This window comes from Ornithorhynchus anatinus, chromosome 6 (genome assembly GCF_004115215.2).
Source record: "Ornithorhynchus anatinus isolate Pmale09 chromosome 6, mOrnAna1.pri.v4, whole genome shotgun sequence".
Taxonomy (NCBI): domain Eukaryota; kingdom Metazoa; phylum Chordata; class Mammalia; order Monotremata; family Ornithorhynchidae; genus Ornithorhynchus; species Ornithorhynchus anatinus.
In genome coordinates, this window is record NC_041733.1 from 48,126,846 (window position 1) to 48,142,545 (window position 15,700).

Genomic DNA, 15,700 nt, shown 5'->3' on the forward strand with positions numbered 1-15,700 from the left:
CAACATTATTAGTAGCAGATATGATCCCTTCCCCTAAAGAAGCTTCCAGTCTACTGTGTGCAAGGTACTGGACTGAGCGCTTCGTAGAGTCCGGGAGAGGTAGTAGACCTGTTCCCTGCCGTCAAGGATCGTCCAGTCTAGTGCGGGAAGCCGGCGATCGGTCCAGGATATTTATTGAGCCCCTGCGGTGGGAGAGCACTGTACCAAGCCATCGGGCGAGCACGGCAGTTAGTAAGGCACGATCCCTGCCCTCGAGGAGCTTACGACCTAGCGGGGAAATTCGGGCATCTCCCCGAAATGGCAGCAGCCAACGTGATGACGACCATTTCTTTTTTCCTCGAAAGCCGCCCCTCTTCACGCCCACCCCAAAGCCCTCACCGCGTGCATCCCCCCCGCAAAACTCCAGAATGAACCGAAGTTCTGCAGGGCTCGGGCAGCGGTAACATCAGAACGCGATCGCACGTACTTGTCCTCGAGAGCCTTATGGTGCTTTCCCTTCGTCTCCTGAAATCCTCGTCGGAAGCGTCGTCGTTTCGAATCCAACTCCTCTTTTCCTCGGGATGATTTCTGCTATGCAAAAATGCCTCATACACTCAGCAACCTCCATCCACTCTTTTCGGCGACCTGGATTTGCGGGCGATTTTTGTTCGTTTCCGTGTTTGTCTTGTCCGTCTGTTCTTCACGGTTTGGGATTGTAAATAGCCGATAATGTACATTGAATTTGGCCTTGTCCAATTTTTTTATTTTGTCCCTTGTATCATATCGAGCGAAAAACCTTATGTATGTGAAAGTGCATAATAAATATATTTGCTTTTCAGCAGACGCCTTGGACTGTTAGGCTTTGATTTTGCCTCCCTCAGATGGTTAAAATTCTCCCTCCGACTTGGGCTGCGAACCCCATGGGGGATTCATTCCGTCGTATTTATTGAGCGCTTACTGGGTGCAGGACGCTGTACTAAGCGCTTGGGAGAGTACGCTATAACAATCAACAGACACGTTCCCTGCCCGCATCCAACCTAATTCACTTGTATCTACCCCAGCGCTTAGAACAGTGTTTGTCACATAGTAAGCGCCTAACAAATACCGTTAAAAATAATAGCCACTTTACCTATTCCCCGCTCACAAGGGACTTCTGCTCTAACAAGGGAGACCGAGGCAGATGTGAGCCGGACAGTCGGTTCGTTACGGTCGGGGAAAGCGTCTACCGATTCTGTTGTACGGCCCTCTCTCAAGCGCTTAGTACAGTGCTCTGCGCACAGCATTCAGTAAGTATCGTCGGTATTAGGAGAAGCAGCATGACTTAGTGGATGGAGCACCGGTCTGGGAGTCGGAAGGTCAGGGCTTCTAATCCCAGCTCCGCCTCGCGACTGCCTCGTGACCTTGGGTGAGTCACTTCACTCCTCTGGGCCTCAGTCACTTCATCTGGACAATGGGGATTGAGACTGCGAGCCCCATATGGGACAGGGACTGAGTTCAGCCTGACTTACTCGTATCCACCCGGGTGCCTGGTACGGTGCCTGGCACATAGTAAGCGCTTAACAAATACCACTGTTATTATCATGATTAGTCTTATTATCGAGAACCAGCTTGGCACAGTGGATAGAGCACAGAAGTGAGGGTCCCTTTGGAGATTTCAAGAACTGGTCCACCAGTCCAATTTTTGGGTACTTACTGTGTGCAGAGCGCTGTACTAAGCGTTTGTGAGAAATCTCCAGTCCGCTTCCTTGGGCTGTTCTCTGCGGTGTCCGAGGAAGTTCAGGAGCTGGCCAGTATAGTCCCTCAGTCGTATTTTTGAGCCCTTATCGTGGGCAGAGCACTGGACTAAACGCTTGGGAGAGTCCAACTGTACGAGTAGAGAAGCAACACGGCATAATGGATTGAACCCAGGCCTAGGAGTCTGAAGGTCATGGGTTCTAATCCCTACTCTTCCACTTGTCTGCTCTGTGACTTGGGGCAAGTCCCTTCACTTCTCTAGGCCTCAGTTACCTCAGCTGTAAAATGGGAGTTGAGACTCTGAGCCCCACGTAGAACAGGGACTCCGTTCAGCTCGATTTGCTCGCGTCCACCCCAACGCTTAGTACAGTGCCCGGCACATAGTAAGCGCTTAAGCTCTGTCATCATTATTAAGTACAAGTTTGCCATTTCCAGTGTAGCGGGGAATACGCTGAAGCAGACCGCATCCCAGGGAAAGCACGGAATCCTCTGTGCTTTAAAGTTTCTTTAAACGTTCTCCTCGAATTTGTCCAAACCCAGTCATTGCTGGAAACCACCCTCCCCTCCGCGGTTCACTCTTTCCTGATCCTGACGTTCGGCCCCAGAAGGAGAGTTTAAATTCCACCGGAAGCTTCTGCTGACGGGCAGGAGGTGATGAGGGGGAAAAGGATGGAGAGGAAGAGAGAAGGAATCGTTCAAGCTGCGGGAAGGACGCGAAATTCCACCTCCCCGTCCCACCGACACGGCGCTGTGGAAGGGTTCGACGGATCAAATGCCGGGAGGTGGAAATGCGAGGGATTCTCGGAATGGGGAGGAGGAAGGTGGGCAGAGCCCTCGGAAAGGGCAAGGAAGAGACGCTAACCTCTATCATTCGATCAGATGGTTTGAGAACCAGCCCGGCCTAATGGATAGAGCCCAGACCCGGGAGTCGGAAGCACCTGGGTTCTACTCCTGGCTCCGCCACTTGTCTGCTGGGTGACCCCGGGTAAGTCATTTCACCTCTCTGGGCCTCAGTTCCCTCATCTGCAAAATGGGAATAAAGACGGCGAGCCCCATGTGGGACGGGGACTGTGTCCGACCCGATTACCTTGCATCTCCCCCGGCGCCTAGTACGGCCTAGTGTTGCTTAACAAATAGCCTCAAGGAATTAATGGTGCTGCCCCACCATCTGAGTAGGAGGAAGATCGGGTATTGTACCCCCCACTTTACAGTCGAGGAAACCGAGGGCTAGAGAAGTGAAATGACTTGCCCAAGGTCACACACGGCGGGAAAGAGGCGGATCGAGGACTAGAACCCAGGTCCTCTGACTCCCGGGCCCAGGCTCTCTTCTCCCAGGCCAGGCCGCCTCCCTTCTCTCTTATAGAAGCAGCGTGTCCTAGGAGTTAGAGCCAGAGCCTGAGACCTAACGGGGCCTGGGTTCTAATCCAGGCTCTGCCACTTGTCTTTTTGGTGACCTTGGGCAAATGACTTCATTTCTCGGTGCCTCAGTTGCCTCATCTGAAAAATGGGGATGGAGATTGCGAGCCCCACGTGGCACAGGGGCCGTGGCCAACCGATAACCTCGTATCTACCCCGGCGCTTAGTGCTTGGCACGTAGAGAGGGCTTAACTAACGCCATCGCTATGACTATTATAATATGAAATACCATCCAAGATGTCACCGGGAACCCTCCGTTGCGCTCGGAAAAGTCTCTGAAGGGAATAAAGTTGCTAAACTTATTTCCGATCCACTTGCGCGAGCCCCTCCCTCTCTGATGCTTTGTGGATCGGGCGGGTTAGAGACTGTCACACACACACACCTGTCAAAATAACCCGCCGTATAATCCAGGGTAAATGGCACTTGTCGCCAACTGAGACTTTGGGTAATACACAAACACACACCATGAAGGCCAACAATCGACGCCTTTCTCTCTTCGTCAGACGGTGCTCGTTTCTCACGCCGGAGAAGCGAGGTTTCGCCCAAGCGGATGATTTAAAAGGCACGGGATAATAGAAGACAATCCATCACTGATTGTCTGACGGCTTCAGCTTTGGGCAAAACACGCTTATTCATAGCACGATAAAAACTATTGTTTGGGTTTTCCCCCGCCCCTGCCCCAAACAAAAAAAAAAAAAACTGGCATTCCCACCGCGAGAAGCAGTGTCGTCTAGTGGATAGAGCAAATTGTACATTCCAAGTGCTTAGTACAGTGCTGCGCACTTGGTAAGCGCTCAATAAATACTATTGAATGAATGAATAGAGCCCAGGCCTGGGAGTCAGAGGACCAGGGATCTAATGTCGACTCTGCCCATTGCTTGCTGTGAGACCTTGGGTGAGTCACTTCACTTCTCTGGGCTTCCGTTCTCTCGTCTGTAAAATGAGGATTAAGACTGTGAGCCCCTTGTGGGACATGGACTGCACCCAACCCGATTAGCTTGTATCTACCCCTGCTGTTCGTACGGTGCCTGGCACAGACTGAGCGCTTAAATATTATTAAAAAAAAAAATGCAGTTATGAAAGTAGACTCTACCAGTTCTCAGGCTGCACTGAGGTTAGTTACTGGTTTCATCTTCAAAGTGCTTTAGGAGTAAGGGGTGATTAAACCCCCGAGCTTCCTCCCGCCTCCCTTTGAAGTTTCTCAATATCAGTCCATTTTACAAGCTGGAGGGATGGGAGGGGAGGAAAGGGAACAAGTGCAAAGCTGAAGTAACTCGCCCAAGGCCCTAGAGAGGAGGAGTCTTTGGTTTCGGGTAGGGTCAGGCCAGAATCTAGCTGAGACACCATTTGGGCACGTTTCTGTCAGGAATCTGGAGGAAAACAGACCATCAGTGGGTGGTATTTACCGAGCTCCTTCGAAGAGCTTAGGAGTTGTTAGGCTTGTGCCCGGGGATGCGACCTGTCTTCTAAACTCAGCTCTGCCACTTGCCAGCTTGTGAGAGCGTGTGGGCAAGTCATTTCACCTCTCGGGGCCTCAGTTTCCTCAACCGTAAAATACGGATTGGATACCTGTTCTCCCTCTAATTTAGATTGTGAGCCCTAAGTGGGATGGGGACTGGATCTGACTTAATTATCTTCTATCTACCCCAGTGCTCCCCTCTCAATATCTCACCCGGAGAGTTTCCAGTGCTCTACCAGTCTCGACTCTGGGAGGAAGAGTCGAGCAGAGGCAGACCCATTTCGTTCCCAGCTTGGGCAGTGGCCAAGCGCGTGGCCGGCCATCCGCTACAAGTCAAAACTCCCCCCGTGCTGGGCAGCAGCGGTACCGGAGAGAGTCGAGGACGGAGACTCGAGTTGACTGCGCGGAAGGAGGCGACGGTAAATCACTTCTGGATTTTTCCCAAGAAAACTCTATGGATCGGCCACCGGGACGATTGCAGATGGAGGTGGGGCGTCCTGGGAGAGACGCGTCCGTGGCGTCGCTATGGGTCGGAGACGACTCGACGGCACAGACGAGACCCCTTTGCCGGCTCATCGTAAGTGCTTAACTAATACCACAGATATTATTTCTGAAGATATCACTATCTATCTGAAGATACCTGGAGAAATCTGGACATGAAGATGTCCTGAAGATAAGGACATTTTTCTTTGTCTTTGTTTACGGTGATGCACGTATGCCGATTCCGATTGTCAATCTCCATAGGATTGTTCCCAGGAAATCATCAGCCCCGGCCGAGAAGAGAAGATGTAGGCGGAGCAAAATATGCAGAGAAAGAACCATTCATAATTGTTTAAAAGTTACCAGCTGTTCAATTCCATGTATTTGTTATCTGGAAATTCCTCACTGAGAGGCCCCTTTGACACTGCTGTTCCTGAGCCCTTTTTACTTTATTTTATTTTTATGGTATTTGTTAAGCGCTTACTATGTTCCAGGCAGCGCACTAAAAGGAGGGGTAGATCCAAGCTAATGGGGTGAGACACAGTCCCTGTCCCACGTGGGCCTCACAGTCTTAATCCCCATTTTCTAGATGAGGTAACCGAGGCCCAGAGAAGTGCAGTGGCTTGCCCGAGGTAACCCAGAAGACAAGTGGCAGAGCCGGGATGAGAACCCAGGTCCTTCCGATTCCCAGGCCCGGACCTTACCTACCGGGCCACGCTACTTTCGCTCTGTGAGATTTGTTTTCTATAATACCCAAGAGCCGTAGCCCCACAAAATGGCAGAAAAATCTGTTCATGGTTCATATTGATCTGTAATTATCATTAATACTAACAATACTTATAAGGATGGTATTAATAAGTTCTTGTCCCAGTTTGGTGGGGAGAAAGAAGGAGGAGGGGCACAATGTAGAAGCAGTGTGGCCTAGTGGAAAGAGGCTGGGCCTGGTGTCGGAGACCCTGGGTTCTGAGCCTGGCTGTTCCTCCTGTGTCAACTTGGGCTAGTCATTTCACTTCTCTGTGCCTCAGTTCCCTTATCCGCAAAAGGGAGATGCAATCCCTGGCCTCCCTCCTACTTAGAGTGAGAGCCCCGTGATCTTGCATCTCCTCCAGCATTTAGTACGGTGCTTGGCACATAGTAAGCACTTAACCGGTACCTCGATTATTGTTACTCTGATTATTGTCATCTCTAAAGCGCTTACAGTGTGCCAATCACTCTGCTGAATGCTGGGGTAGATACCACATAAGCAGGTGGACACAGTCCTGTCCAACACGATCTAGAGGGGAGGGGGAGGGAGTTCCGGGTGACAAGCAGGCTGTGGGCGAGAGGACGACGAGATAGATGAGATGGAGGTTCAGTGAGTAGATTGACATTAGAGGAGTAAAGTGTGTGGGCTGGATTGTAGTAGAAGAGCAGTGAAGTGAGATAGGAGAGGCAAAATCATTGATTAAAGTCAGTCAATCATATTTTTTTGAGCACTTACTGAGTGCAGAGCACTGGACTGAGCGCTCGAAGGAGTACAAAATAACAATAAACAGACACATTTCCTGCCCCCGACGAGCTTATGGTCTACAGGAGGAGGCGGATAGTAATATAAATAAATGGGAGGTAGGGACGTAAGTGGTGTGGGGCTGGGAGGGGGGATGAATAAAGGGAGTAGGTCGGGGTGACACAGGAAGGAACGGGAGAAGAGGAAAGGAAGGCTGAGTCAGGGAAGGCCTCCTGGAGCAGATGGGCCTTCATTAGGACTTTGAAGGGGGCGGGGAGCGTCATTGTCTGTCGGCTATGAGGAGGGAGGGCGTTTCAGACTAGAGGCGGGATGTGAGCGAGAGGACGTCGCCGAGATAGATGATAGATAGATAGATAGATAGGCGTCAAGAAAACCAGAGGGTGAGGAACTTCTGTTGGATGCGGAGGCGGCTGGGCAACCACTGGAGGGGCTTGATGAGCCGGGAGACGTGGACCCAACGGTTCTGTAGAAAAACGATTCGAGCAGCAGAGTGCAATACGGACTGGAGTGAGGAGAGACAGGAGGCCGGAAGGTGAGCGAGGAGACTAATGCGGTAGTCAAGTCTTTGAGCGAAACAAGGATTTCGGACTCAGGAAGGAAACACCCACACGCTATTAGTTTCCTAATGAGGTCTCCGCTCCTGCCCCTGACTGATAAAGCAGGACCCAGGCTGCAGTCAGGAAACGCTCCTTCCGATGGTCCACAATAAACCTTTCATCCCAGAGCCGGCCATTCTGGACGACACCAGACCGGGGGTCTACTCTGTCTCCTCACCGACCCCTCGCCCTCATCCTGCCTCCGGCCTGGAACGCCCTCCCTCCTCAAATCCTACAATCGCTCTTCCCCCCCTTCAGGGTCTTATCGAAGGCCCGTCTCCTCCAAGGGGCCTTCCCCGAATGAGCCCAACTTTCCTCTTCTCACACTCCTCTCTGCATCGCCTTGACTTGCTCCCTTGATGCATTCCAGCCGCACCCCACTTATGTCCGTTATCTGTCGTTTATTTCTGTTAACGTCCGTCTGCCCCTCTAGACTGTAAGCTCCTTGTAGGCAGGGAATGTGTCTGCTTATTGTTGTGGCGTCCTCTCCCAAGTGCTTAGGACGGTGCTCTGCACACAGTAAGTGCTCAGTAAATACGATTGAATGAACGAACGGGCGGCTCTCGGGGAGCCGAGTGTCCACGGATCCTTCCAGAAGCCGCCTCAGGAGCCAGACATTACCGGATACTCAGTCCAGTGAGGGCGGAACTGTGCTTGGTGATTCACCAACACAGGATCGGGATTGGCTTCAGCACTTGCCCTTCCCATTTTCAATCCCGGACACTGTCATTAAAATATCAATCAATCAATCCATCAGTCGTATTTTACCGAACACTTACTATGTGCTGAGCACTGGACTAAGCGCTTGGGAGAGGACAAGAATATATTACTGGAGTTCAAAATGTCCCTTAGGGTTCAAACTCTCTCCCTCTCTCCTATCTCTCTACCTCTCTGTCTCTGCCTCTCTGCTTTAGTTTCTATCTCTGTTTCAGTCTCCCTGCCTCTATCTCTTCATCTCTGTCTCAGTCTTTGTCTCAGTCTCTGTGCCTCTCTCTCCATCTCCCTTTCTCCTGTCTCAGTCTCTCTCTCAGTCTCTCCGTCTCCCTCTCTCTGTCTCAGTCTCTGTCTCGGTCTCTCTGCCTCTCTCCCACTCCATTCCTGTTTCAGTCTCTGCCTCAGTCTCCCTGATTGTATCTCTCCATCTCAGTCTCTGTTTCAGTGTCTCTGCCTCTCTCTCCATCTCCCTCTCTCTGTCTCATTCTCTGTCTGCCTCAGTGTCTCTGCCTCTCTCCATCCCTGTTTCGGACTCCGCCTCAGTCTCTCTGCCTCCCTCTCTCCATCTCTCTCTCAGTCTCCATTAGACTTGCTTAGCCCGTCTTGATTTGTGTCAGTCTGTCTGTATGTCTGTCTCAGTCTCTGGCTTTCTTTGGCTCTGTCTCTGCTTCTGTTTTTTTGCTGTTGTTTGTTTGCTTTTTTTTTCTGTATTTGTTAAGCACCATTCTACATGCTGGGGTAGGTACAAGGGTGGACAAACCTGATTAGCTTTGTATTTAACCCAGCGCTTAGAACGGTGCTTGACACTTAGTATAAGCTTAACGCACCCCCCAAGCTGACTCGCCCCCTCTGCTCTACCCGCCTCCCTGCCCCACCGCACTTGTGTATATATGTATGCATCTCTAATTCTATTTATTTATATTAATGCCTCTTTATTTGTTCTGATGTGTATATATAATTCTATGAATTTATATCGATGCTATTGATGCCCGTTTACTTGTTTTAATGCCTGTCTCCCCCCCTTCTAGACTCTGAGCCCGTTGTGGGCAGGGATTGTCTGTCTTTGTTGCTGAATTGTACTTTTCAAGCACTTAGTACAGTGCTCTGCGCACAGTGAGCGCTCGATAAATACGATTGAATGACTGGATGAAGATGCCACCTATTTATTTATTTATTTATTTATTTATTTTTCTCTGTGCCTCAGTTCCCTCATCTACAAATTGGGGATTTAACCCCTCTTCCCCTTCCTACTTAGACTGGGAACCCCAGGTGGGACCTGATGATCTCCTATCCATCCCAGCGCTTAGTACAGTGCTTGGCACAGAGTAAGCCCTTAACAAATCCAACAGCTATTACTTAAAAATCCACAGGAATACGATGTTCGTCCGGCTTCAGATCGTTCCCGGATCCGGACCCGGCTTCCACGTGGAGACGATTTTCGAGCCCGGCCAAATTGGAAAAGCAGAACTTCTGTCTGGCGGCAGAAAAGCAGGGTGAAGTCAGAGGATAGAATTGCACGCTGTAGTTACCGTATCTGTAACCATGACAACATCCCACAACATCAGTCAATGGCTCCATTTAAGACGGTTAACCAATTCCCTCTCAGGATAGGGGGCGGAGGGGAAATGAACTTCACTCTGTTTCGGGGGGGGCCGGAAGGGGGGAACGTGGTAAAGCATGGAGAGGGAAGCGGGGTGGCCTAGTGGATCAGAAGGACCTGGGTTCTAGTCCCCACTCCGCCACCTGCCCGCTGGGTGACCTCGGCCAAGCCGCTTCACTTCTCTGGGCCTCAGTTCCCTCACCTGTAAAATGGGGGCGAAGACTATGAGCCCCAGGTGGGACGGGGACTGTGTCCAACCTGATTAGCCTGGATCTACCCCAGTGCTTAGTTCGGGGCCTGGCACATAGTAAGCGCTTTAACAAATACCGAAAAAACAGAAGGTAAAGTAGGTTAGCTGGGAGAGGGTCCAGAGTAGCTGATAAGTGCTCCATTTCTGCAAAAGGTCAGTCAATCAGTGGCATTTACTGAGCGCTTACAGTACAGAGGACTGTACTAAGCACTTGGGAGAGTACTCAGCAGAGTTAGAAGACACGTTCCCTGCCCACAAGGACCTTCTGGTCTAAAGGAGCCGAGGGTATTAGTAACAGCTCAGAAAACTTCTGTTCTGAACTTTTTCAGAAACCAATCGCACAGCAGCTATTTCCAAAGGTTCAGTCCTGAGAAACTATTTTCACTTTGTTTAAATTTTATTTTTAGGGTATGTGCCAGGCACTGTACTGAGCCCTGGAGTAGATTCAAGACAATCAGATGGGACACAGTCTTGTCCCACATGGGGCTTTCAGGTTGAATCCCCATTTTACAGAATTGAGGGTAACTGAGGCACAGACAAGTGAAATGACTTATCCAAGGTCACCCAGAAACCCAGGTCCTTCTGACTCCCATGCCCTGGCTCTTTCCACTGGACCACCTTGCTTCTCTAGGGTTAAAATTCCTAGCAAACGGAGGCTGAAATGGAAAGTCGGGATGTCTGGCTGAAATGCGAAGTAGCTTGTCCTGATGGAAAGACCCGGGGAGTCAGAGGACCTGGGTTCTAATCTTAGCTCTGCCCCTTTCCCGCTGTGTCACCTCGGGCAAGTCACTTAGCCGATCTCCGCCTCTGTTTCCGCATCTGGAAAATGGGAATCAAATACTTGTTCTTTCCTTCTCCTTTGTAGGCCATCTTATTTTCTTCTATCTAGGCTGTAAACTCCCTATGGACAGGGAACGAGTCTATCGACAGAATAATGCTTGGCACATAGTAAGCACTTAACAGATACCGTCGTCATCATCAACTCTGTTGTAGAGTACTCAGCCAAGCACATAATACAGTGCCCTGCACGTATTAAGCACTCGATAAATACCATTGTTTGATTAACTGATTGATCAATCTTTCCCAGCACTTGGTAAAATCATCCTTTATTGCTAAACAGCATTTTTCACAACAGAGACAATTAACTTCCAGGCAAAATAGCTGGTCGCACTCACAAACCAGAATTATCTTGCAAGGGAAAAGTGAGATTCACTAGAAAATCACCACGGATTTTTTAGAAGTTGGTGATCGCGGATTATTTGATTTTCAGATGAAGCAAACAAATGGGTTTTCCTAACTCGCCCCCTAGTCCGGTTTTCAGATTAAATATAGGAAGCCTGTTTTTAACGAGATGGGAGATGTGTTTTAAAGCGGTCATTTTGGGTCACGACTTGGGACAAACAGAAAATCCTTGAATAAACTCTCATGGAGCTGTTTTCCTTTATAACCCCTTGAACTGTTGAAGCGTATTGAAGTCAGGAAGCCAGTGAGATTGAATGCTGACTTCCTTAAGTGGATGGCGGGTCTAGTAGCATTTCTACAGGAAAAACACTAGCACTGGGAAGGAATTCTGCATCTCCTGAAATAGATGCAGTCGGTATTAGAGGCAAGTGCGTCAACCACTGAACGTGACTAGGCATTGGCAGCACGAAAACAATATCTTGGGATTTTATTCAGAATTAGCAGGAGTGTTTCAGAACAGTTGGCTCCCTCTAATGGAAGCTGCACCTCTGAAGCTGGGAAGCGAAAGGTCTTTTTTTTAATGGAATTTGTTGTGTTTTGTTTGTCTCTAATGATATTTGTCAGGCGCTCATATGGGCCAGACGCTGTAATAAGCGCTGCCGTACATTCAAACAAATCAGGTTGAACACAGTCCCTGCCCCACATGGGATTCAGAGTGTTGTTCTCCATTTTACTGATGAGAGAACAGAGGCACAGAAAAGGCAAGCGACTTGCCCGAGGTCACACAGCAGATAAGTGCCATAGTCGGGATTAGAACCCAGGTCCTTCTGACTCCAGCCCCATGCTCTAACCACTAGGCCATTACGTTGAGCGCTTACTATGTGCCAGCACTGTACTAAGTGCTGGGGTGGATGCGAGCTAATCGAATTGGACACAGTCTAGGTCCCACATGGGGCTCTCATTCTTAGTCTCCAGTTTTACAGATGAGGTAACGGAAGCCCAGAGAAATTGTTTTTTGTTTCGTTTCGTTTTAAATGGCATTTGTTAAGTGCTCACCGTGTTCCAGTCACTGAATGGAGCGTTGGGGTTAGAGAGAAGCAAATCAGGTTGGACACAGTCCCTGTCCCTCGTGGGACTCCCGCCCTTAATCCCCATTTTACAGATGAGGTCACTGAGGCGGGTAGAAATGAAGTGCCTTGCCTAAGGTCACACAAAGACAGGTGGAGGAGTTAGGATTAGAACCTAGGTCCTTCTAACTCCCAGGCCCGGGCTCTTTCCACTAGACCACCTTGCTGCTCACGTCACATTCTAGACTGTTGTTGGGTAGGGATTGTCTCTGTTGCTGAATTGTACTTTCCAAGCCCTTGGTACAGTGCTCTGCACACAGTGAGCGCTCAGTAAATACGAGTGAATGAAGGAATATCTTGGACTTCCCTCTGAAATAGAAGTCCACCTTCCAAAGCTGGCTTTAAAAAAATAAACCCGTCTCCTCAGTCGCTAGATTGCTATGCCACTACGTGGCCCAGATATTTTTCCCACTCATCTGGGAGGGACCGTGAGGCCTGGAATGGGGGACTCCGGGCCGGGCGTGGACTCCATCATTCTTTTCATTGTGCTTCCCATTTTCTGGGGTCCAAGAGAGACGCCATTTCCTATGAGTCCGTGAAGGACCCCATTATCTGTGAATCGCTGTGGGACTGCATTTCCTCTGAGCCTGTGAGGAAAAGCGTTTCCCGGGCGCCCCATGGGCGACTGTATTTCCTGTGAGTCTGTGAGGAAAAGCATTTCTTGAGCACAACTGACAGAACATACTTCCTGTGAGCCTGTGAGGAAAAGCATTTCCCGTGCACGCCGGAGGGACCATATTGCCCGTGAATCTGTGAAGACAAGTATCTCCTCAGCACCAGTGAGAGAACATGTGTCCTACGAACTTGTGAGGAAAAGCATTTCCTGAGCACCCCCGGGCACCGTTCAGCCGAGCACTGTTTAAGCGCTGGGGCAGATACGGTGTTATCAGGTTGGATGCAGTCCCTTGCCCTACTTGGGGCTTGCGGTCCGAATCCCTATTTTTCAGGTATCTGAGGCTTAGAGAAGTGAAGTGACGTGTTCAAGGTCTCACGGCAGTCAAGCGGTGGAGCCCGGATTAGAACCCATGACCTTCGGACTCCCAGGCCCGTGCCACGAGGCCACGCTGCTGTATTTCCTGTGAGTTTGTGAGGAAAAGCATTCCCTGTGCATCCTTGAGGGACAGTATTTCCTGTGTGCCCCTGAGGACCCATATTTCCTGTGAGTTTGTGAGGAAAAGCATTCCCTGAGAGACCATATTTTCTGTAAACCTGTGAGGAAAATTCTTTCCTGAGGACCTCTGAGGGACCATATTTCCTGAGAACCCGTGAGGGAAACCATTTCCTGTGTCTCCCACGTGCTTAATGCAGTGTCCTGCACACCGTAAGTGCTCAACGAATATGATCGATTGATTGACTTCCGCAAGACTACATTTCCTGTGCGCTTGTGAGGAAAAGCATTTCACGTGCATCCCCGAGAGACCATATTTCCTATGGGCTCATGAGGAAAAGCATTTCCTGTGCAGCCCTGAGGGACCGTATTTCCTGTGAGCCTGGAAGGAAAAGTAAAATGATTACAAGATGATTACCCTGTATCTACCCGAGGGCTTAGAACAGTGCTCTGCACGTAGTAAGCGCTTAACAAATACCAACACGATTATTCTTATTATTACTTAGGGACTGTATATCCTGTGTGCCTGTGAAGAAACACATTTCCTGACCACACCTGACAGACATCATTTCCTCAGAGAGTGGGGTTGAAAGGGAAACGACTCCAGGCCACTTAATAATAATAGTAATCATGTGAAGAAAAGCACCGGCTCGGCAACGCTGAGGGATTGTATTTCCTGTGAGCCGGCAAAAAGCACATTTCCTGAGCACACCTGAAAGACTTTATTTCCTGAGAGTGGGAGGGAAAGCACTCCGGGAGCACAGCTGACAGACTGCATTTCTGTGAGCCAGGGAGAAGTGAGCACTTCTGGGAACCCCTGAGGAACCACACTTCCTGTGAGGAAGAGCATTTCCTGAATACTCCTGAGGGACCATATTTCTTGTGAGTACAAGAGGAAAACTTTATTTCTTGTGCACTGTTGAGAGAACCCAATTAACCTAGAAGGTAGTGTCCTCCAAATCTGTATATGTCATGTAATTGTGTCATTATTATAGGTTTCATTGTTATAGATTTATATTTCTCTAGCCTGGAAGCTCCCTCGACACTGTAAATGCCTTGTGGGAAGTCAGTCAGTTGCGTTTATCGAGTGCTTACTGTGCTCAGAGCACTTTGGTAAGCATAGCACTGTAAGAGACACATTTTTTGCTCACGCGTTTACAGGCAAGAGGGGGAGACAGTAAGAGAAATAAACAAATGACGGGTATGGATTTAAGCACTGTGGGTTTGGGACGGAGGATGAATAAAAGGAGCAAGTCAGGGCGATGCAGGAGTGGAGGAAAAGGAAAAGAGGGCTTAGTCAGGGAAGGCCTCTTGGAGGAGATGTGCTTTCAGTAAGGCTTTGAAGACAGGGGAGAGTCATGGTCTGTCGGCTGTGAAGAGGGAGGGTATTCCAGGCCAGAGGCAGAAGGCGGGAGGCGACGAGTTCGAGGTACGGCGAGTAGGTTGGCATTAGAGGAGAGAAGGTGTGCGGGCTGGTTTAGAGTAGGAGAGCAGTGAGGTAGGAGGAGGTGAGCTGATGGAGGATTTTAAAGTGGAAGGTAAGGAGTTTGGGTTTTACTGCGGAGATGGACGGGCAAGGACCGGAAGTTTTTGAGGAGTGGGGAAGCGTGGCCTGAACTCTTTTGTAGAAAAATGATCCGGGCAACAGAATGAAGTACGGACCGGAGAGGGGAGAGAAAGGAGGCCGGGAGGTCAGGGAGGAGGTTGTTAGAGTAATCGAGGGGAGAAAAGATAAGGGCTTGGATTCAAGTGGTAGCAGTTTGGATGGAGAGGAAAGGGGGGATCTTAGCCACGTCGGGAAGGTGGAACCGACAGGATTTACCCGTGGAATATGTGGGTTGAGTAAGAAAGGAGTCGAGGCCCAAGAGCTGCCGAGGAGGTAAATGGCGAATCTGTCTCACTCGTGAACGAATTTAAGAAGTACTGAAAGTGGTCGAAGGCGAGCGGCTTCGGCCTTGCGGAGGAAGAGATATGAAAGAGGGGGATGCTCTCTAACGGTGTGGGACAGTCTACGTCGGTGAATAGACGTGGGGCCAGAGAATGTGGTTATCTGGCGGCTAAGACCCGCCTCCCCTCCTCTGCCTCTCCTTAGTAGCCTCTCCTCGTCCTCGGCCTCTTCTCCTTTGCTGCCTCCATCCTCCTCCTCCTCCTCCACCTCGGCCTCTCCTCCTTTCCTCAGTTTCCCTCCTCTTCCCCTCAGCCGCTCCTCCTTGTCTCCTTAGCCTCCCCCTTCTGCCTTCCCTTCTCTTCCTCAGCCTCTCCTCCACCTCCTCAGCCTCCCTTCCTCCCCCTTTGCCTCGCCTCGGTCTCCCTCCCCAGACCCATCTCCTCCAGCCTCTCCTCAGCCTCCCCTCCGCCTCTCGAAACACGACCGGTCCCGGGTCCCCCGGCTTGCCGGGGGCAGAGCCGGGACCAGGACCCAAGTCCCCCGACCCTTGTGACCGCTCAGTACAGTGCTCCGCACACCGTAAGTGCTCAATAAATGTGAAGCGATGAATTCTTTAGCCACAGCCGTACTGTGAGATGCCGCAGAATTCACCTTCCTCCC